Source organism: Calidris pugnax, unplaced genomic scaffold (assembly GCF_001431845.1).
Source record: "Calidris pugnax isolate Ruff unplaced genomic scaffold, ASM143184v1 scaffold48, whole genome shotgun sequence".
Taxonomy (NCBI): domain Eukaryota; kingdom Metazoa; phylum Chordata; class Aves; order Charadriiformes; family Scolopacidae; genus Calidris; species Calidris pugnax.
In genome coordinates this window covers 930,596-952,253 of record NW_015090787.1, presented here as the reverse complement: position 1 = coordinate 952,253, position 21,658 = coordinate 930,596, and positions in this window count along the sequence as shown.

The following is a 21,658-nucleotide window of genomic DNA, read 5'->3' as shown; positions in this document are numbered from 1 at the left end:
TTGTACTCACCACACAGCAACAGGAATGCAATTATTCAGGAGTTTTGGTGTGTTTGATTATTGGAATGAAAGCAAATGTGCTGTTCAGTTTGCAGTTGCTTGTACGGGTCAAGAGAAGCTAAATTTTTACATTTACCTATTTCCTGTCACACGCACAGCTCCTGGTCAGCGCATTCTACCAAAGTGGGAAATTTCAACCCAACCTCCACGTTCGGGAGCTCAGAGCCTGTCTCTAAACTTACTCCCCATTAATTTTAGCTCTGCCTCCAAGTCCCTCCAACAGCCGCCTGCTCTTCCAGTTTATTTTCCACACAAGTCCATAAAAAGGGAGAGAAGTACTACTTCTGGTGTTATTTTCTGTTGTCAGCAGCACCAGAATCACAACCTTCTTGGCCCACTTTTCTTATTAGCCCTCTGCTGCCTGTTCACTTGTGCAATACACTCCCCAAGGTCTGACGTGTTTGGTCATGATATCACCCCGAGATCTATCTGGCTGGCTGCAAAGTTTTTTGGCATAATCTATTTATTGTCCAGGGAAAAAAAAAAAAACCCAATATTATGGTTTTACTAGTGCTGCAGTGAAAACAATGGAGTTATTTTTTTAATTCCCAATTCCTAATTTTTAATTTGACCACTGGGCTTTCCTCTTCCATCACCCCTGGGAACAGTGTCCCCAGCTCTGCCCAGTGGCTCTGAATGAGGACAAACACCTGCAGAACTGGCAAGTCCCCAGGGAGAGCGGGTTTAGGGCTGAAATAGGAGAATTTCCTCTTACATGGATTTTTAACACTTTCAGCAAACACAAAAATTTTGGTCAAGTCAAGGAAATCAGACAAGGGAAGTTTCCCATTCCCAAGAAAGTGAGGCCTGGATACCTTAAAAATAATCTTTTCAGCAACTGGGTTCTTGATTTACTGAAATGAACATGCCTCATGCCTTTCTTCTAGTACCTCCCTATTTTCAGTAGCACTTTTTTTTTTGTTAATTGATTACAATCAGATCTCTTCAATTTATCCCCCATTCCTCAAAGTCTGCTAGTCTAAAGACTAATCCTTTTGAGCTACTACCTTTCACACAAACCCTCAGGTGGATTTCAAATATGGTATGATTACTAGACCCTAGATATTCACCAGTTTCCATCATATTTATCATACTTGCTTCATTTCCTAGGAGAAAGGGTCTGATTCATTAAAAATTATATGCCCCATTTAAGCAGGTTTTCTGCATACTTTACTCAGGAAAAAAATGCTGAATGCATTTTTTCCACATAAAAGTATGTCTTTTTTGTGATTTATCAACCTTTTATACCCTGCTTCTAAGTGGATGCCTCTCAGTCATGTACCCTAGTGGTACATAACTCCTGAAAAGGGCGATAACAAGCATTTCCAACTTCCAGCACAGAAACTGAAGCTATTTCAGGCAGAACAAACCTCACATGCTTTTACTGTTTATGATATTTTTGTTTGGTTTTATTCAAGCACCTTGATTCACTATTTGAATTCCCTGGAACGGTTAAATTCACGCTAAGTTTAGGTTTGGTTTTTAAAGATGGGTATCCAGGTATTTGTGGGTCAGAAGCAAACCAAATAATACTAGGGTGGGGTGTTTTTTTTTTTTTTTTTGCAGAAGAGCAGATTTCCACATTACTGTAATTTATCTATCTTTATTACTTTGGAGATTTAAGTGATCATTTGCTGTTAGCCATGCCACGGTTAAGCACAGGAGCTTTTAATAACATCTGGGAAGGCATTGACTCCTGGGCACAGAGCACAGACAAGGGTCCCTGGTCTGCCTGAAGCCTTCAGCATGAAGTTTACATAGTCAGGCACCTTTGCACAACCTCTTTGTATTATGACAAATTTCACAGCTGGGGGGAAAAAAAAAAAAAAAAAAGAAAAAAATAAACTTTCCAACACTTACATCATGGAACTGTTCCTTCCTTTTATTTCCTTTCTGGTTGTGGGGGGAGTTTATGGGATGGGGAAGGGGCAGTAGAAAGAGGTAAAACAAGCAGCGAGGGGCAGACACCTCTCAAGCTGACAACCAAAAGAGAAAGAAAAGGCTGTTCTCTATCAGCACACTGTTGCTTTGGAAATCCTGAAAGCTAATACTGAAATTAGTGCTTCTATATCTTTTAAATCAGAGATCTAGGGCAGGAAGTTGGGTTTATAATGAACCCCTCTCATAAATGGCAACCAGAAAGCTTGAAATTTGTAGAGTACGAGTGAGTTCTGAACCCCCAGTACACGTGAAAATATGTTCCTTATTTAACAACACTTTGCAGGAGTTACCATTAACCAAAACAGCCCAGTATTTACCAAGTTTTGCTGATATTTAACCCATAGGAAAATGAAGGAGGTACCTAGTACACAACAACACTGTCAGAATTGCCTTTTAAACAGTGACCGACTCCGGTGACTGAGTACTGAGCTCTTTCCTAAGAGATGTCAGTATTAACTTCCAAGAACAACCACTGATCTCATACATATAAGAGTTGCCACATCTTTTTATGGTTACAATATTCAGCCATAAAGAAATGTATAAGTATAAAGGGAGATTCACCCATAGTGCAAACAAAAAAATTCCAAAATGTCCCCAAGCACACGCTGTCACACATTTAGCACATAAAAGAAAAGGCCTCTAGGAAATTATCAGAAGGATAAAAATTGCAGAGACAAAGGGCAGTTTTCACCACTCTATTCACATAAATCTCAACAGACTTTCCACAGACACAACAAGAAGCTCCCACCAACCAAGTTCTGGGTTTCTTGTCAAAAATATAGAAGTCTCGGTAACAAGCATAGTTGATACATACAAATGAATAATTCTAAGATTATATTAAACAATAAAAATATTACCAAACTACTTAAAGAACTGCATCTCTTAATCTTGCTGATATTTAAAATGTTGTGCAATTGTTGCAATGATCTAGACGCCAGCAAAAGAAAGCAGTAGAGACACTGTTTATGCACCAGAACACCACTATTTTACAGCACACTTCCACCAAGAAAAAACACCCCCAAAAAATCAAGGTATTTTCTTACAATGCAAGGGGCATTTATCCTGTAGCACACTTTATAGTACCTGGATCTGTTATCCCCAGATGCAGAATTAGACAATACCCAGCAGAAAAATAATGCACATATCAGTGGGGAAATAATCTCTCACGTAAAGGTATGAAGCATTGTCATGAAACATGCCTGGGCCACGGCTGAGCTAAAATACACTTTGTATCAAAATAGAGTGTAAGCTGTTCTCTAACTTTTAGCTTTTCTGCTCCATTTTGAACTCAGTAATAATACAACAGGAAAAGTAGACAACTAGTGCAAAGAGATTCAGCTGCTGCCAAGACGCTGCTATTCACAGAAGCTCAACCAGTCAGAGCTTCAGTTATTCAGAAGCAAATAACTGAATTTTCAGGAGTGAATATTCTATTTGCAGTTTTATGGGCATGTTTTTTCAATAGCATCTATTCCTCGGGTTGGCAAAACCGAAACACAGCCGTGACAAACTATGTAAAACTTTTCCACTGTACCAACCACACCTGTAAGAAGAGGCCAAATTAAATTCTAGGTGGAATAAACAGAGGAAAATCACATTGCAATCAACTTGCCTTTAGTTAGTCTACTATTAAATCAGAACCAGTGCAAAGGTACCAAAGATGAATTTTTTTCCCCTTCATTTTTAAAAAACTTCATCACAGCTTCATCTCAACACACCTTTTGATACAGGTTACACAGTTTCTTGTAATTATTTAGATGATGGCTGACTCAGCTTTTGGAAGGCAGCACAACCCAACCCACAGAGTCAGGAAAACCACTTATTTATACTTAAAACATCAACCTGAAACCTGTAAAACTGTTAAGCCAATGATAGCACAGAAACAAACATCTGCAATATGTAAGTACCACTATAAGCTCTCATTTCTTCTTGCAAGAAGGGGGGGATTTTATGAAATGGCACCCAATTAAATTTTGTCAAAACTGCAAATTAATTTATTTTGCAGGATTTCCCTCTTCTTGACTTAAGATGCTCTTTTTGTGCAAGTTTTCCACTTGGTTTGCTGTCCAGACCACTGACGTCCCCATAAAAATATCTTAAAATTTTGTAATTGTTCCCAGTTTTCCTGCAATTCCACTAGATCTGTTCTACCAAGCATGCTCCAGCCCCTCAGTGTCTTTGTTGTAGTGAGAAAAAAGAAATTCCTGCCAATTACGAACACTGCAATGAAAAACATCATCTGAAAAACAGTAGCTCTCCTTGTCATGACTTCTGAGGAGCAGGTGTCCCACGGGACTTTGCTGTGGTTGGAGCTGGCAGACCCAAGGGAGAGGAGATGCCGACTTTGCCCACTGAAGGTTGCACCCTCAGAGCTGCCCTCCACAGAGCTGAGACCAAAGACCACTAGAATTAAGCACATGTCCCAAGATAGCACTGGTGTAACTGGCATGACTTACCCCTCAGTATCTGCCTCCTGGTTCCCCAGACACCAGCAGAAAAGGGCGGCTCCAAACTCAGCATCCGAAGCATGGAGGGAAGAATCCCATTTCTTTTCAGTCCTGTATCATCCAGGTGCTTCACACAAGCACTCATGATGGGACACCTAAAGGTACTCACCAGCAAAGCCTCTGCCACCGCGCTTGGAGAGCCCTGCAGCACTCACCTACACATTACAGGCCACGCTGAATAAGGGCATCCCATTAAAAAAAATAAATAAAATTACATTTATTAGGCTTGGGAAAAGGTTTCTTTTCTCATCTAGAGAGACAAAAGGAATGGACTTCAAGCTTTTATTATAAATGTATTTCAAGAAACATTTTTCCAGGTCTCTGCAAGAAGACATGGCTCTGAATTTGTATAATAATAAAGTGATTTTATTAAATCCCTCAATATAAAAACATGTAAATGATTATTCCCAAAAAATATGTTTTAATCATAACCTCAGTCAAGATAGCAATTCAAAAATTCAGATTATTTGCAACAGGTTGTTACACTACAGAACATAATGCTGATATCTAAGAAGTCAAGAGCAAAGAGCAAAATTCCAGAAGTGGATGTAGAAATTCAAATTTATATCACCAAGTGACTTAGCAGGGAAACCTAAATCAAAAGGCAGGGCCGCCACTAGGCTCATGAACATGCACAATAAAGCCAGTCAGATTCCATTTGCTAAAACATGCTGTTCAATTAATTTTGCCGTCTTTACTGAATAATTTACTTGACGAATCAATTCCTCCGGTAACTAACCACTTCTACATCCCCCTGACTTCTGTGGGGGCAAAACCAGCTGCTTCTTTTGGCACTAATTGACACATCAGGTGGTGGCCGAGGCAGGACCTTCCTCCACCAGAGAGGGCTCAAGCCAAGCTCAGCACATCGAGGGGGGCACAGGACACCCCCGCCACCTTCCAGCTTTTGGGAACCCACCTGCATCCCACCAGCAACACCCATGGTGACACACTCGGATGTTTTTCTCTGGTTTGGTCAGCTACCACCATCCCCCTTGGAGATTAAATATGATACGGAATCTCTTAAGGACAAATTTAGATAGTTCTATGACTAGTGAAAAGTGCTATAACATTTCCAAAAGCAAAGCTTTCCTATAAGCACCATCAATTTCCTTAAAATGTTTGCTGTGAAACCTTTATCTCGGAGAAAAGCTAAACATAAGGATACAGAGACAGAGGAGAGATATTTCCGCATCTATTTGAAGAACTCTCATCCATAAAGAAACAAATTGCCATGGTAATTATCACTATCTTACTTGTAATTGTAAGAATAACCATACACAGCTTATACATATGGACCGTTCTCATGCCGTTTGCTTTAATTCTCCCTAGAAAGAAATGATCTTTTATGGAGCAGAAGTATTAGATGTGTTCTGGCAACCAGGAGACAGTGGTTTATCGAGGTGCTGGGCCACGGAGCCAGCCCTGCCCACAGGTTGGGAGAGGTTCCTGGTGGTGCTTCAGAGTGGCGTCACCGGAGACTGAAACGCCAACGGTTCCAGGAACATGAATTCAATATTCACCAGCAAAATGGAGAATTACCCCCGTGTTCACTAGGACACTGCTGTCCAAAGAGCTGCAGATGCAATCTGCGTTATAGCAGAGTTAGTTTGCATTAGACATCATCTCAAAATGAATTACTACAAAGCAAGAAAGGGTCTGTATTATTATTATTATTATTATCAACATTATGAGTTATTTAAATATCAAAGATGTGAGTAGGTCTACTCTGGTTTCGGTTGGGTTTAGCTTTGGTTTTTTGTTGTGTTGGGTTTTGGGGTTTGTTTTTTTTTTTGGTTTTTTTAACCTGTGGCAAAGCACCATGTAAAACTAAAAATCAAATTTGCCTTGGAAAGCTACACATGGATTAATATCTAGTTCTTCTAGTCACTGGAGGTAACCTGTTCTGGGTGGCCTAAGAGAGATAGTACTCCTATTCCTCATCCAGTTAGTCAGTGGAAAGAAATTGTCAAATTCTCCTAAATAAATTCTCCCAAATAACCAGCGCCCTGTCAGGAATGACAACTCTCTGCCCATTCCCCCACTCCCCAGGCAAGGCAAGTGACACCCCCCAGCCCAGTCAAAACTTCACTGAAATTAAATAACACTTCTGCATTTATTCCCCGAATCCTTGTTACACCTCTGTAGGCGGGACACTGTTTGGTTCCCAAGAAGGAAAATTTCCAAGAGGAAGCCCAGGGTGGGGGTTCCCCCAAACAGCCCCAAAAGAGTGGGGTTGGGGGAGAGCTCACAGACTGTGGGCAAAAAGCTTTGGACCCAGGGATTATGGCTCTTTAGGAAACTACAACCCCAGAAATACCTGGTATCAAGATATGATAAACGACAAAAGGATTCAGGACCCTGGATAAGTCAATCTTTTTGCTTTCCTAATATAGGGCTCTATATTTTAAAGGCTACTCTTCCACATTACATACGTCTTGCTTGGGGGATGTTATTTCTAAATATATGAAATTTCAGTGAGCACATTTCTATTTCCAAACAGGATTAACCAGGAGAGAGATTACCATAGGAATGGGTGGTTAAAAATAAATCCATCTGCTGCTGTTGGAGGGAAAAAAAAAAAAAAAAAAAAAAAGAGGAGAACCCAGGCCAGAGTGAGGACCATCTCACCATCTCCTCACCTCGAGATGGGGGCTTGTCCCAAGGGGGGGCCGCTTGTCACTGCTGAGGGGTCAGGCCGTGGGGCTGGAACACCAACATCACTGAGTCCTTAGAGAAGGGCTGAGCAATGAGAAAGAGCCTGTAACCATTGAGATACAACGAGACTGATGGGTAACCACCTGAAATTTTCAAATTTTAAGGTCTACAATAGAGAACTGGCATTTGCAGCTTAATCTTTGTGGTTTTATGTTTAAACTGTACTTATAATTTGTATTATTAAGCTGTATTTATTACTCTTGAGGATTAATAAATAAAGTTAAATTCTTTAATAAACTATGAATCCCTTTGAACAGAGAAAAAAAATTCAGACTCCAAAACTTCCATTTAAATTTATTCACTGCTAGTGCAAGTTCCTACCACAGCTAAAGGTTTCCTGTGTAAGGGTGAAGCATATACCTCCAAATGTCACCATTTACCTCCAAATACAGCCAAACACAGTAAAATAACCTCACAGAGAAAATAAACCATCACTTTCACAGTACTAGTTGCATCCCAGCTTTGCTGTCATTGATTTCGGGAAATACTTTATTATTCATTTCAAGATGAGCCCATAGCTTCGAACCTCATACAAAAAACCAAAAGATTACCTTGCCTAAGAAAAATATTCACAAGTGAGGTAGAGACACAATAACCCCAGCCATTCACTAAGCAGCTGAAAGCTTTTTGTGTTTCACTTGTGCAAACCAGCATTTCCATTAAATAATTTTAAAAATGATATGGTCTGTTGTCTGATTTCTGAACCTGCAGGGGCAATATATCCCATAAAAATTCTGGATATAAATATATATCATATATATGAAGTATATATGATATATGTATATATGTATACACACACCATATATATCATAGAATCATAGAATTGTCTGGGTTGGAAGGGACCTTTAAGATCATCTAGTCCAACCATCAACCTAACTCTGATTTAAAAAAAAAAAAAAAAAAAAAAACATAAAAAAAAACCCCCCACATCACTAAACCATCACTAAACCAGGGGAGGTTACATATACACCGGCTCATACTCCATCACAGCACCCAGAACAAAACCTGTAGTTTTGTGCTTGTACAGCAGGTACAGCACAAATGCTGACCATCAGGTAAGAGACCACATCTGAGGAGTCTGAGGGCGATTTCTGGGTTGGAAGGGACCTTAAAGCCCCCCCAGTGCCACCCCCTGCCCTGGGCAGGGACACCTCCCACCACACCAGGTTGCTCCAAGCCCCCTCCAACCTGCCCTTCAACCCCTCCAGGGATGGGGCAGCCACAGCTTCTCTGGCCAACCTGGGCCAGGCTCTCTCCACCCTCAGGTGGAAGAATTTCCTCCCCAGATCTCACCTAAATCTCCATTTTTTTTTTGTTAAAACCCCTTCCCCCTCCTCCTAGGGCTCCCCTCCCTCACCAAGAGTCCCTTCCCATCTCTTCTGGAGCCCCTTGAGGGACTGGAAGGGGCTCTAAGGTCTCCCCAGAGCCTTCTCTTCTCCAGGCTGAACCCCCCAACTCTCTCAGCCCCCCCCCCCAGCAAAGGGGCTCCAGCCCTCCCAGCATCTCCACGGCCTCCTCTGTACCTTTCTGGCTATTCCATATGTCCCAAGGAATCCCACTGTTCCCATGGGCAGAGGGACAGTCCTCTCCTGCCTCCCACAGACTCTCTGAGCCATTCCCACTCTTGGCCTTGAGCTTTATTAACACAAACCTTTAATTTCCCCTAAAGATTGATGTTTTCTGTTCTCTGGGTGGGGAGGGAGCAGCCTGAGCACACACCTACCTGCGGGTCGGAGGAGCCACATGTGCCCTTCAGCATCTGACCGGCACATTCAGCAGTTTCCCATCAAATCAGCAGAATCACTCGCTGCCTTCCCAGAAGAACGAGCCCCATTTTCTGGGGTGAAGCTTCGTTTTTTGTCACACGGTGAGTGCTACCCCCACATTACAATCCAGTCTAACAGCGCAAGGTCAGTCTCCATCCAGTGAGAGACATTCCAGCCAGCACAAAATTCCTACACCTGAGCTCCTGCTGGGGTGCTTTGAACAGATCAGGCACGGACCTTAAATTAAAAAACATGAAAATAACAAATAGCCTCGTTTTTTAATTTATATTTTTCTACTAAGTTTTTCTATTGAGATAAAGGCGGGGAGCAAGCCATGAATTCGCCAGTCCTCACAGTGCAAGAGTATTTCAGCTCCTTGTTTCAATACTTCTAACACTGAAAATATTGTACAAGGCTCTTGCCTATAAAACCCTATGCCATGGCCGTGCAGCGTTTTTTCCTGGCTTCTCAGGCCCAACAAATTAAAGCACTCAGAAGTATTTTTTTGCGATTTGCGTTTAATTATTTTTGACTCGCAGATGTTTACAGCAGCTGCCCTTTTGGAAACCTTGAAATAGAAATCTCTCACTAGTTAGATTTTTCTCCTTCTGCAATTGTTACTCTAATCTTATTTATGAGTAGTGAAAAAAAAGACATTATGTCACTTATAGCATCAAAGAAGAAAGATTGTTAGAATGAGGGAACCAGGGAATGGGCAATAGCAACACTACCCGTGCTTACCTGCAGTGATTCCTAGCAGCCCCCAGCTCCATGGAATGGTTTGGGTGGGAAGGGACCTTAAAGCCCACCCAGTGCCACCTCCTGCCCTGGGCAGGGACACCTCCCACCACACCAGGTTGCTCCAAGCCCCCTCCAACCTGGCCTTGAACCCCTCCAGGGATGGGGCAGCCACAGCTTCTCGGGGCAGCCTGGGCCACCTCACATAAAAGGGTGACCATCTCAACTTCCCCAGGAGTAGAAGGACCAAAAGACTCATTAAAGCCACCTCACAACTGTGGGAGCTTATGCTAGGAGCTGATCAGCCCCTAATGCTCTCCAAGTGCAGGGAATACAAAGGTTTGAAGCAGCCTACACGGTGCATTCATCCTACGTTTTTACCATGTATGAGGAAAAAAGAAGCAAACTTTTTTTAGAAGTTTTTTCTGAGATTTTTTTTTTACGTCAAATTTACCAAAAAAAAAAACTTTTTAAAAAAATTAAAAAACAGCCCCTATTCTTATTAAAAGATGCCTTCAGACTTCAAGCAAGAATGTTAATTCTGGCTCTTAGTCCTTCAGAATCTGTTATTTTTCTCCAGAGACAGCTACAGGACTAAGCTGCTCAGGAGGATCTGCGCACAACACTTCTCCAGCAGGCATCTGAGACCTAACAAGTTCTATCATCCATGTCCTTTGTAGCTTCACACAGCCTAATCATTTTGAAAGCTTCAACACGCATCTCCCCGTGGTGTCAGTCTCTGTAAGGGGACAGGCAAATCAGATTGTTAGGAGAGAGGGGCTTAATTGCGTCACTTCATTTAGGTTGTGTTTACCTCGTTACCGCCCAGGCAGGGCAGTCAGTAAAAGAAGAGGAAAAACCCATTTTTTCCTGGCTCCAAAATGAAGCAAAATCCAGTTACTCAGAGGCTTAACACACCAAAGGCTTCTCAGAGACGCGTTCACCAGCGGGTAAACACGGGTGGCTCCAGGAGATGCATCGCTTTTCCCCCATTAATGCTTCAGGAACCCCGGCTTCCAACGCTTTGGGGTCCCGGAGGCGTATTTCATATATTGTTGTTAAAGCTGATTACGGCCCCTGAGGAGGAAAACTTAGATCAAATACAGTGTGACAGGTAAAGGGCACGGCGAAGGCTCGGTGAGCGTACCTGCTACGGGGGGAATGTGCTCACCATGTAGAAAACCCTTTCCCTGCCACACAGAAGGATGTCTCCCCGGCAGGTTTTTTTCCCGAGCACTCCACGCTACCAGATTGGGGAAAAAATTCATCATTTTACTTTCATGAGGTATAAGCACTGCTTTACCCTTGGTTTCTGTGCTTTCTGCCTCACCCTCACCAGGACCCGCAAACTGAGGGTGAGACAACCCAAATCACAGGTATCCTCTCCATAGTTGAAATAATGCACTTAAAAAAAAATCCTATTGTATAAAAATCAATGTACTTCATAGAAAAAAAGAAAAGCCTAGAAATTTGAACATTTTAAAAACTCCTTCTGCTTGTTCATCAATCCAGCCAAGACAAAAAGCTTACATTTTCATGAACAGTGAGCATTTCTTGCACGCAACATCAGAATCCCTTAATGGTAAAGGATTTATTATACACCTCTCCTGGAATCCAGACATACCTCTAACATGTCTAGATGCAGGTAGCCAGAGTCTACTCACTTTTGAAAGAAAGTGTTCTAGATCAACTAGTTTTAAAAGTTGCATTTTGATATATATATTTTGGGGAGGAGGGGGGGACTTAGCATAACCCTCAAGAAACAATACAATGTTATTCTCTTCAAAACAATACCTATTCATCTCAGAAGGGTTCCTTCAGTAATAATCCCAAGAAGAAAAAGGGCTGTAAAATAGTATGTTATGGACTTCTCTTTTTGGATACATGAGATTATGAATTCCATAGATCTATTACTGTAATCATAGAATAGTTTGGGTTGGCAGGGACCTTAAAGAGCACCCAGTGCCACCCCCTGCCCTGGGCAGGGACACCTCCCACCACACCAGGTGGCTCCAAGCCCCCTCCAACCTGCCCTTCAACCCCTCCAGGGATGGGGCAGCCACAGCTTCTCGGGGCAATCTGGGCCAGGCTCTCACCACCCTCACAACCAAGAAGTTCTACTTCTGCAATGCCATCTAAAAATCTCAAAACTCTCTCCTCAATCTTTGCAACGCTAATGTTTATGTTCAATTTTTCCCTATATATTCGATGATGCCTGTTTTTTACAAGACTCTCTTACCAAGACATCACACAAGAAATTTATTGGAGGAAAAGCAGATGAAAACAGTACCGAAAATAACTTGGAGGTCAAACTTATGCCATTTATTAATTTTACCTAGCCAAGCTCGGTTCAGTTGAAGTATATCCAAATACAATCTAACAAGAGGAAGACGGCCACAGCTATTCCTTCAGTGTCCTTAGCTGGGCAAGTGACTTGAGCCTTCAGCTCTCAGCCGAGCCCCCATCACCTACCTTGTGTCTCTAACGCTCATTGAGGACACCCCCACCTTCCCACACAGCATGACAGCCTCCATGGTCTCCTTGCATGCCCTCCACCTCCACCATCAGGGAAATCTGCTGCAAGGAAGCTCCGAGAACAACTGCCAGCAGATTTACTGCAAATCCCACAGATTCGGTGCTAGAGGCCTTCATCAGACCATCTGGAAAAAGCAGCTAAGACTGGGTATAATCTAATATGCCAAGAGGAGTAAGGTGGGTGTCCATCCTTAATGATAGAATGGGTTTTGATCAAGAGCCCGCCAGTGAAGAACTTCAGGTACAATCACAGAATCATATGGGGTTGGAAGGGACCTCTGGAGATCATCTAGTCCAACCCCCTGCCAAAGCAGGTCCACCCAGAGCAGGGTGCACAGGAACTTGTCCAGGCAGGTTTTGAATGTTTCCAAAGAAGGAGACTCCACCACCTCTCTGGGCAGCCTGTTCCAGTGCTCTGCCACTCTCAGAGTAAAGAAGTTCCTCCTCAGGTTCAGAAAAGGCAGTTTTTCAGACCTGAAGAATTGCACCTTATCTTTGTGCTGGAGGAAACCTATCCATCTTTTAATTACAGCTTTCTGAGTCAACAAAGCCCATCCATCTTGTAATTGCAGCCCTTTAAGTCAACATGCCCTTTGCACCCCAGCTCTTATTTTTCCAAATGCTTCCCAGACGGTGGGATGTCCCCCCCATTACAGCTCCTTTATCCCACAACAGGGAGATGTTGCTTAAAACTGCACTATTCCTGGTCTGGAGTTCTTCTGATGGAAGCAACCCCATACGCTGTGTATTACATCAGTTCATCTCCGTGACAGAAGGAAAGACATTTAATTTACCCCTCTCAAACAAGTGCCACTTCTTCAGAGCTTCTCAAACAGCCAGGAGGAGCCCAGACCTGGCTGGCAGCTGCACAGAGCTGACAGGTCAAGTCGTGTCACTGTGGGATGCTCATCACGCACCTGGCCTTGTCCAAATACCCCACCACGTACCAAAAAAGACAGAGAAAAAAAGGGTTATTAGTTGAAGGAGGAGCTGAAGGTGGACCCGTTCCATCCTGTGTGTTAACGGGGCTGCTTCTTCTGAACAGCCATGGGAAAATTCAAAAACTTGAAATAGGAAACAGAAATAGGGAATACAAAAGCACACAGGAATACCCAGGAAGATGGGAAATGCAGTATTACCACTACTCAGAAAATAAGGTTTCCACCCAAGCCCAAGCCTTAGAGGTCCTCACATTGCTGACCTCGGGCTGAGCACAAACAGGACAAGCTCTATCATATAAATACAAATATAAAAATAGGGCAAACAGGTGACCTTCCCAAGATCTCTGAATTCAGCAACACCTTAGTGCTAAAACATCCCCATTTCCCAGGTTCCAAATACTTTCAGCCCAAAACAAGAGCAAAACCAGCTGGCTTTCCCAAAGATTTCCTGCTGATGCTTATGTTGATGAGGAGTTTTCCCTTCTTCAGCTTTCTTTTCCCTACCAAGCAGATATTTTACGCTGCTTTTACCTAGGAAAACATAAAGGGTTTCTTCAGCCCCCCCCCCCGCTCTCCGGTAGGAATACATGATCTTTCCTTCAGAAAGTGTGCACATCTACAGGCAACACAGAGAAATGCCAGACGGTAAACTTAAATACAGATATACTCTCCCAAAACCTGAAATTAAGCTATTGTTATTACACCGTTCAAGGAATCGAATGACTACTAACCATAATTTAGCTAAGATCAAGTGTAAAATCAGTTTAATAATATCCGATACGTCCTCTATCTGGGAGATTATATCCTGCATTTGCAGGGCATTGACTCAATAATCTAATAGGTCTTTTCCATCTCTGACTTCTATTAGCCTATGAATTATAACAAAAGGACCATTAGGCAAACCATAATTGTGGAAACAGCCTTTGACACATGAGACTAACTACTGCCATGGTACAGAAAAAACCCTAAAATTAAAACATGGACAGACAATTGCAAGTAAAGCTTTCCCTTTATCCAAGTGTTAACTCGCTTGATTAAAATCACGAAAAAACCTCACTAAAGTTGCAGAGGAGGCACTTTTTCTCCCCATCTTGTCAGGAAAAAAACCAGCTTATGTTGACTGCAAATGCTGTTTTGTCCCTGAAGGAGGGAGTGGAGGGTTATGTGGGCACTTGTCCGGACCGATGCCGGCAGCCAGCCTGGGCTCTGCTGGGGACAGTCACACGTCCCTCCATGAGCTTCACCTGGGGAAGAAAAAATGAAAGCAAACAAATAATAAAAAAAAACCCAACCCAAAAGAGGCAGAAAGCACGCAGCCAGGGCTCACTCTGTGTGAAAGAGCTGGAAAATGCAGCCATCCTCTACCAGCTGGGTCTGTCACACGTCCCTGCAAAGAAGGTCATCGGCTTCGCAAACACCTCAGAGAAAAAGATGAGTTAACAAATGAAGTCACGCATTTTAATACATTTGCAGGGAATGTAAACTTCACCGGAGCCCGGCCACGGGGACACCTGCGAAGAGGATCAGCAAAAAAAAAAATTCAGATCTCAGCTCCCCTCTGCCAGGGCTCGTTTGTATTGCTGGATTTCTCCCAGTCACTCCAAGGAGCTCCTTTGCCACAGGAGCTGCCAAAGCCAAGGCGAGAGAGATGGGGAGGCATTATTTCTCCTGAGCATCCTCCCTTCTACAGCCCCATGGCTGGCACGGTCCTCCCTCATGCAGGACCACCATGTCTGGGTGACATCAACCAAAGACCTGTGTTGGGAGTGTGAAGAGCTGTGTTCATTCCAGATCTCTTCACCAACTGGGATGGTGGTGACCCCACGCAGGATGGTGGCCACCCCTTGAGGTCCTGTGCCAGGGCCTGGATGGATGTTCTGGCTGCGTGGATCTCCAGATGTGCAGAGATCTGACATCTCAGGCAAAGGGACAAACACACCGTGAAGCCACCTCTCCCTGGTCCCATCTTTCACAGCCCATCATGGCAGGGATGTCACCCCTCCACTTGGAGACAGGGTTAGAGGAGCACAAAGACATTTCGTATCAGCAAAGCCCCACCAACACCGGAAAGGAACCATCACTTCCCACAAAAATCACAGCTTTCTATTTTCTGTGAAATTTCTCCAGCTTAAATAATAAGTTTTTTTACATGAACAACTGTTCCTTTTTTTTTTCCCCCATTACCTTCTAATCCAACAGTCTATGCAAAATACATTCATTAAAGCCAGCTCTACAGCATCGTCTCTTTTTGCTGCCATTCACAAATACTGCAGAGAAAAAGCCCTTGGTGACATCTTACCTTATGGATCCTCCTGTTTCCGAGGTGCCAAAGAGCCACAGGGATGGCAAAGGGGAGCCAAACCCCAGCATCCCTGTGGGGTCCCAGCCCCTGGCACAGCTGGGGACCACCCCTGGTGCCAGCCCAGCCTACCCCTGCCACACTGCCAGGGGAGGGCTTCCATCTGTATTTACCAAACAGAGGGGCATCCAGCAGGGATTAGGAGGACTCTCTGGGTCACTTTGGGCAAGGGTCTGAAAACCAGCCTTTTCAAACGGCAGAGAGTTAAATTATACATTTCTACAAGATGATGCTTGGAGCTACATTAACACTTCCGTTTAAAAAAAAATAAATCAGTTGTTCAAGGGGTTTGTGAGTTGGCAGTGGGTACGTTCCATCAACTAATAGCAGCCACACCTGACTCATTTTTCTCATTAAAATTGGATCCTGATAAACACCTATGCAAAGAGCCTGTTGGCCGAGCAGGATCCCCGAAAAAGCACAGGGTCAAACCCCACTGGGGTTAAACAGGGAAGTTTTACCAGTTTAGGGTTCTGACTTTCTCGTTTCTGTCACCCTCTGCACTTTACAGCCACCAGCTTCAGCAAACGGCCATGAGCAGCAGAGGAAACCATCCTGCACCAGCAGGAGCCAAGCTATGAGTCTAACAGAAATAAATGTAAATATTGCCTCTACCACAGACACAACCACCACCTTTAAACGGGCTGCTCAGCCTTTCATTCCGAAGCTGCTCCATCTCCCCTTCTCACCCCAAACCACACTTGCAGTTTTCATTTTCTCCGTGCGTCCCGTGACACGCTCATTAAACCCCGTGACATTTCCTTCCAGCCCAAACTTAACGTCTTTCCTCTAAAGTTACTTCCTTCTTATGCTATCTGTGGTCTGCACTATTGCTGCGCCAGGCAGCAAAGCAAGGGTTAATCTGGAAAATAAAGTCATCCTGAGCCTGGCCCTAATTTCCAGACCCAGCTGGACCCAGGGAGCCGAAGCAGGTTGCACTTGTCTATGGATCGCTGTAGGGCCCTGTGTATATTGGGAATCTCCAACCATCCTGATTGTTTGGGAAAAAAGAAAATAAAAGAAAAAAAAGAATAAAACCCCACACTAATTTCATCTAAAAATCTGACACACTTGCTGTTTGTCTCCCAAATCGCAGGGCAGATGCTCAAACACCAAATATGTCTCTGTCCTCTGCATTCCCACGCAGTGATTTGCAGTCCAGCCCGAAACGCTGGGTTTGAAGGGATGGCTTCTTCTGCACCGACAGAACAAACCACTCCTGTTGTATTTCCCTGTGTGGCTGAATTAGAGAACGCCGCAGCATTAATCCCAACTAAATATTTGCTTAACTTGTAAAGGAATTGGTGGATGCACAGATAAAAAAAAAGCAACCCAGGATTTCTTCCTGAAATCTCAGCCCAGCACAGAAACCTCTGCGAGTTCTCAGGGCTCCTCCGTCCCCTGGTCACTGCAGAAAATACCCCTGGGCAGAGAGTCCAGGGACAGGCTTTTCCAGGATTCCAAAAATGATGGGTTTCTGCCCAGCCCCTTCTTTAACGAAGCTGCAACTTCTTTTTTCCCAAGATTTTAACAAAGGCACCCACAGCAGATGTTTGCAGTTAATTTTAGCTAACAACATCACTCTGTTTTCCCTGATACCAGTAACTTTTTTGAAATAACTTTATGCCATTATTTCATGTTTGTTTTGAAAATCTGCTAAAAATACAACAACTCTAAAACAAACGTATTGTAGGAAATCTGTGTTTCTCAGTCACAGCCATATTGCTCACTTACAAACCATTATGGAAGTAATGTGAACACATGAAATTTATTTGTTTTTGCTAGGAAATGAAATGAAGTAAAAAATTTTACAGTTAAGTTCTATAAGCTCCATCTTCAGGAATTAGCACAGAGATTCATTTTATGGAGGTTATTTTTTAGGAGAAAAGACATCAGTATATGACTTGAAATTAATTTGTAATACACGCAACTGTTTTATTGTCCTTGCTTATGCTCCCAGTTCCACAGCAGGTTATTCTGGCTATAAATACCATAAATACATGATTTGGGGTTGCTAGTCTTTGGAGCCCTCTACCATTTAAAATATATATTATATATATATAAAATACATATAATGGCATGATGCTCTGCTAACAACACTGTGGTTTTAGCAGTTTATTGGTGCCAATACGCTCATGTGCCTGAGGTTTGTAAAACCAGACTCCTGTTGTAAAGCAAAATTCACAGCCAGAAACTGGAAATCACATCACTGCTCAAGAACCAGATCCACGTTATTTGGACACATTGTCCAGGGAAATACCCAATTTTACAGCAAAAGAGAAAAAAAGCAGACTGGGAAGCTGAGTAACTACATGCTACAAAGTCCTTAATTGCAACAACAGGGAAACGTTGTGCTTTGAAAATATGATTGTCCCAAACCCTCTCTCAGTGACTTGGGTCACGCAGCCTCACAAGAAGCAGCGTTTGCAGGAGCAGCGAGTCCCCGTCCCCTGGGCTCAGCAGGGTCCTGCCTCTGCAACCACGAGTTTGCAAGTTCTTATTGCGGGAGAGTAAAATTGTCACAACTTAGGACCCCAAAACCACTTAAATGGCTCTGAAACAAGACGAGCTCACAACTTAACGATGGTGTGGCTGCTTACATGAGGAATTCCAGAGTTGGAGACAGATAGAAAAATTTAAAAAAAATAAAATAAATCAAGGCGGTGCCTTCCCCAGGCTAGGACCCTGGCAGCAGCGGGGCTCACTGCAGGGGGTGCCCCATCCCAGCTCCATCTCAGTCCCCCCAAAGTGAGCACTTTATGGTGGGTTTCATCCCACCCCAGGGAGAGGGCAGGAGCAGGGGGCACCCAGAGCAACCTCAGCATCGCTGCCCCGAGGGCTGCCCGCCTGCTGGGGGGAAGGAGCTGCTGTGGCAGAAAGGGAGAGAAAACCAGGAGAAACAGCCAGAAAAAAAAAAAAAAAAGAAAAAAAAAATCAACCCCTACAAACTGAGGGATAGTCTTAAAGAGAGTAGCATTTAGAAGCAATCCTACAGAATTAGCCCTGCAGGTGTTAAAAAGGAGCCATCCCGGTATGTTGGAGGCACCAAACCACCTGCAGAACCTTCTGGGTGCCCCATGGAGGAGCGATGCCCGTGCCCCCATGTCCCCACATCCCTGTGTCCCCGTGTCTCCCAGCACCCTGCTCCTGCCAGCAAGGGCATTCACAGTCTGTGCCTTTTCCTCCTAAATGCTGGTGCCTGCAGCTTCCCAGGAGAGCATTTAAGCATCCATGGGGTGCAGGCACGTTGCTGGAGAGCTGGGGTCCCTGGGCCAGCCCCGGGTACTGGTCCCTCCTGACCCCGGGCAGGGATGCTCTGGGACACATCATCTACCTGCAAAGCCCACACCGAGCCCAAAGGAGCGAAGGAGGAGCTGCTGCTTTGCCCGAGGGGCAGAACCCACCCTGTGTCAGTGGTGGCTCCTCTCCCCGCTGACCCCAGCCCGGCCCCAGCTCCCGCTGACATTCCCTCAGAGCCAGGACATTTCCAGAGGGGCTGAGGCATCCCCCCGTCCCCTCGCATCCTCCCGCCGCCCGGCCCCTCGTCCGTGGCCTTTTAAGTTTTGCTCCAGAGCTTGTCGCTTCGCTTTTATTTCTCAGAGAAGAGGCTGGAGGGTCCCTTGTTCCCAGGTGCCTCCCTGAACCCTGGGAGAGAGACGTGCCCCCCAGCACGGGCCTGGCCTGGCCTCCCCCCCCTGACATCCCCAATGACACACACCCAACAACACCCAACCACCAGCAGAACAGCTCTTTTGCTACCTAAATGTGGGCACTTTCTCAGGATTTAATGATTATATATTTTTTTTTTGGCAAGTTCTGTTAGAGAATGGGACGAAAGGTGTTTATTTTACAAGCGCATCGCAGCGATGCTTTATCACCTGCAAGTCTGACTGGGCTGCCCAACGCTGTGCAATTTAAAACGATAGAGTAATTAAAATTTCGCATTAACGTCTCCTTGTAGAACACCGAGTTGGGCAAGAAAAATTAGCTAAGCAACGTTATTTAGTATTTATTAACACGGGCGAGCCCCTGTGCCCGACACCAGGAATGCAACCAGCATTGGAAGCTGGTTTTTGCCAGTGCTGCGGAGCAGGTTTGTCCTATTAAAGCCACCGCTTCAATCCCCAAAGCTGAAGTGCTGTGATTTGGAGCATTAACCCGGTGCTGCTGGCCCCAAATCCGCTGCAATCACCCCCAAAGCACGGAGGGAGAGGAGCCGGACTGGGGTCCCAGCAAGGACACCTTGGGGGGAATCAGGTGTCACTTTCAGATATTATTTCCCCAAAGTGGGAACATTCGTCCACATTGAACTCTTCCCCACATCCTGAAAGGTGCTCGGCTGGAAAAAGAGGGAGACAAGGAAAAAAAACATGATGGGAGGAAAACCACCCAACCAGTGTCAGGGGGGTTCTCCCGTCTCAGCCAGGGCCCCAACTTTACTAACGAGGTTTGGGTTCGTGCAGAATAGTGTAAATAGGTGCGGACAAAATTTAGAAGTGATCTGAATAGACACGAGGCCCCTTCAACAAAATGGACTGTTTGCGTTTATCCAAAAAATGAGGTTTTGTCCTCAGCCACTCCGTAGCCCGGCACCTTCTCCCCCTGGCAGAAATCATGGCTGGGGAGCTGGAGCAGCCACAAGCCACGGGCTGGGGCCAGCAGGGCTGCCTGGTCAGTGCTGTCACCCCCCCGTGCTGTCACACTGCACCCACACCAGGCTCTGCTCACCCAAAAATCCTCTCCCTTCAGGTTTTAACAACCCCAAATGCCCTTTTGGGAGAGACCACCAGCCACCCCCTTTGCCAAACCCAGCTCTTCTGCTCGAGGGTGCACTGCGATAAAACGCAATAATCCCATTATTTACCTAAACACATACTTTGAAATAAAATTAATTATTAAAATAATAATAATAAAGGCAAACCACAAAAAAAACCCAAAAACCCAAACCACAAAGCTTAAGTTTCCTAGCAGCCCCCCCCTCCTGCCTCCGAGGCCGCCCAGAGCCCGGCAGCCCGGGGAAGGCCACTCTTCGCCGCTAAAACAGGGGAGCAGAGACAGGAGGAAACCAGGAAAAAAAATCAGAGAAAGAGCACACCATATAGAAAATGTCAAATATGTCAAAACATTCATGAATACCAACATCTCCCTCTGCACCACAGCCAGCTGGAAAGGTTACTTAGGGCTAACGTTTCAGCAAGTGCAGATTATGCAGCGGCGGGTTCACTTATACATAAAAAATCAGCTACAGGTGCATCCGAAGCGCTTTTCCACCCGCAGCCGGCACAGGGACCGCTGCCCCCCGAGGGGAGCCAGGGGGGGAAAAGCACATCAAAAGGGGATTTTTCCAGCTCCGGCTGCCCTTAGACGTAAATTCCTCCTGGCTGCTCTCCGTGTATGTGACACAGGCAATGAGGATAATTAGGTAAAGGACTAAGAAAGCAAGTGCTGCTGATTGCATTCCCAAACTAATAAAGCTCCTACACGGGGCTGGTGCCTGCAGTAATTCATCTTCCCGGTGCCGCGCCGGGGAACGGCGGCTTCTGAACACGTCCTGACACTTTCCCAGCCCTAAGTCACCAAATGGGGATTATATCAGGATTCCTGCAGACGGGCACGCTCTCAGGGAGCCAGCAGGACACACACCGGGCACCTGGGCCCACAGACAAACCAAGCTTAAATGAAACGCCACAAGTTGAAGGCGAGGTGCTGTATAAACCAACACCTGACCCTGATCTCCCCCCTTTCCCACCCCAGTTTGTTTGTCAGGTGTGTTTTGGAAAATTGTGCCTTAGCAGCATCTCCTCACCCTGGCAGAGCAGGAGGAGAGAAGGTGCCCAGCTCCAGAGAGGAGCAGTGAGACAGTCCCCACCACAACCACCCGGGAGCAGAAATGGGACTTTCTGATAAATAAGGCCAAGAGCCCCCATCCTCGTGCAGCAGAGCGTGGCAGGAGGAACTCTGCAGAAGACAGTGCAGTTGCACAAGCACGAAAAAAAAAAAAGAAAAAAAAAAAAAAAGTTGGGTCAAAACCAGCAAGGGAGGGCAGGCAGCTCTGCACTAGCTGAACGGGTAACAAAGAATATGTGGCAAAAC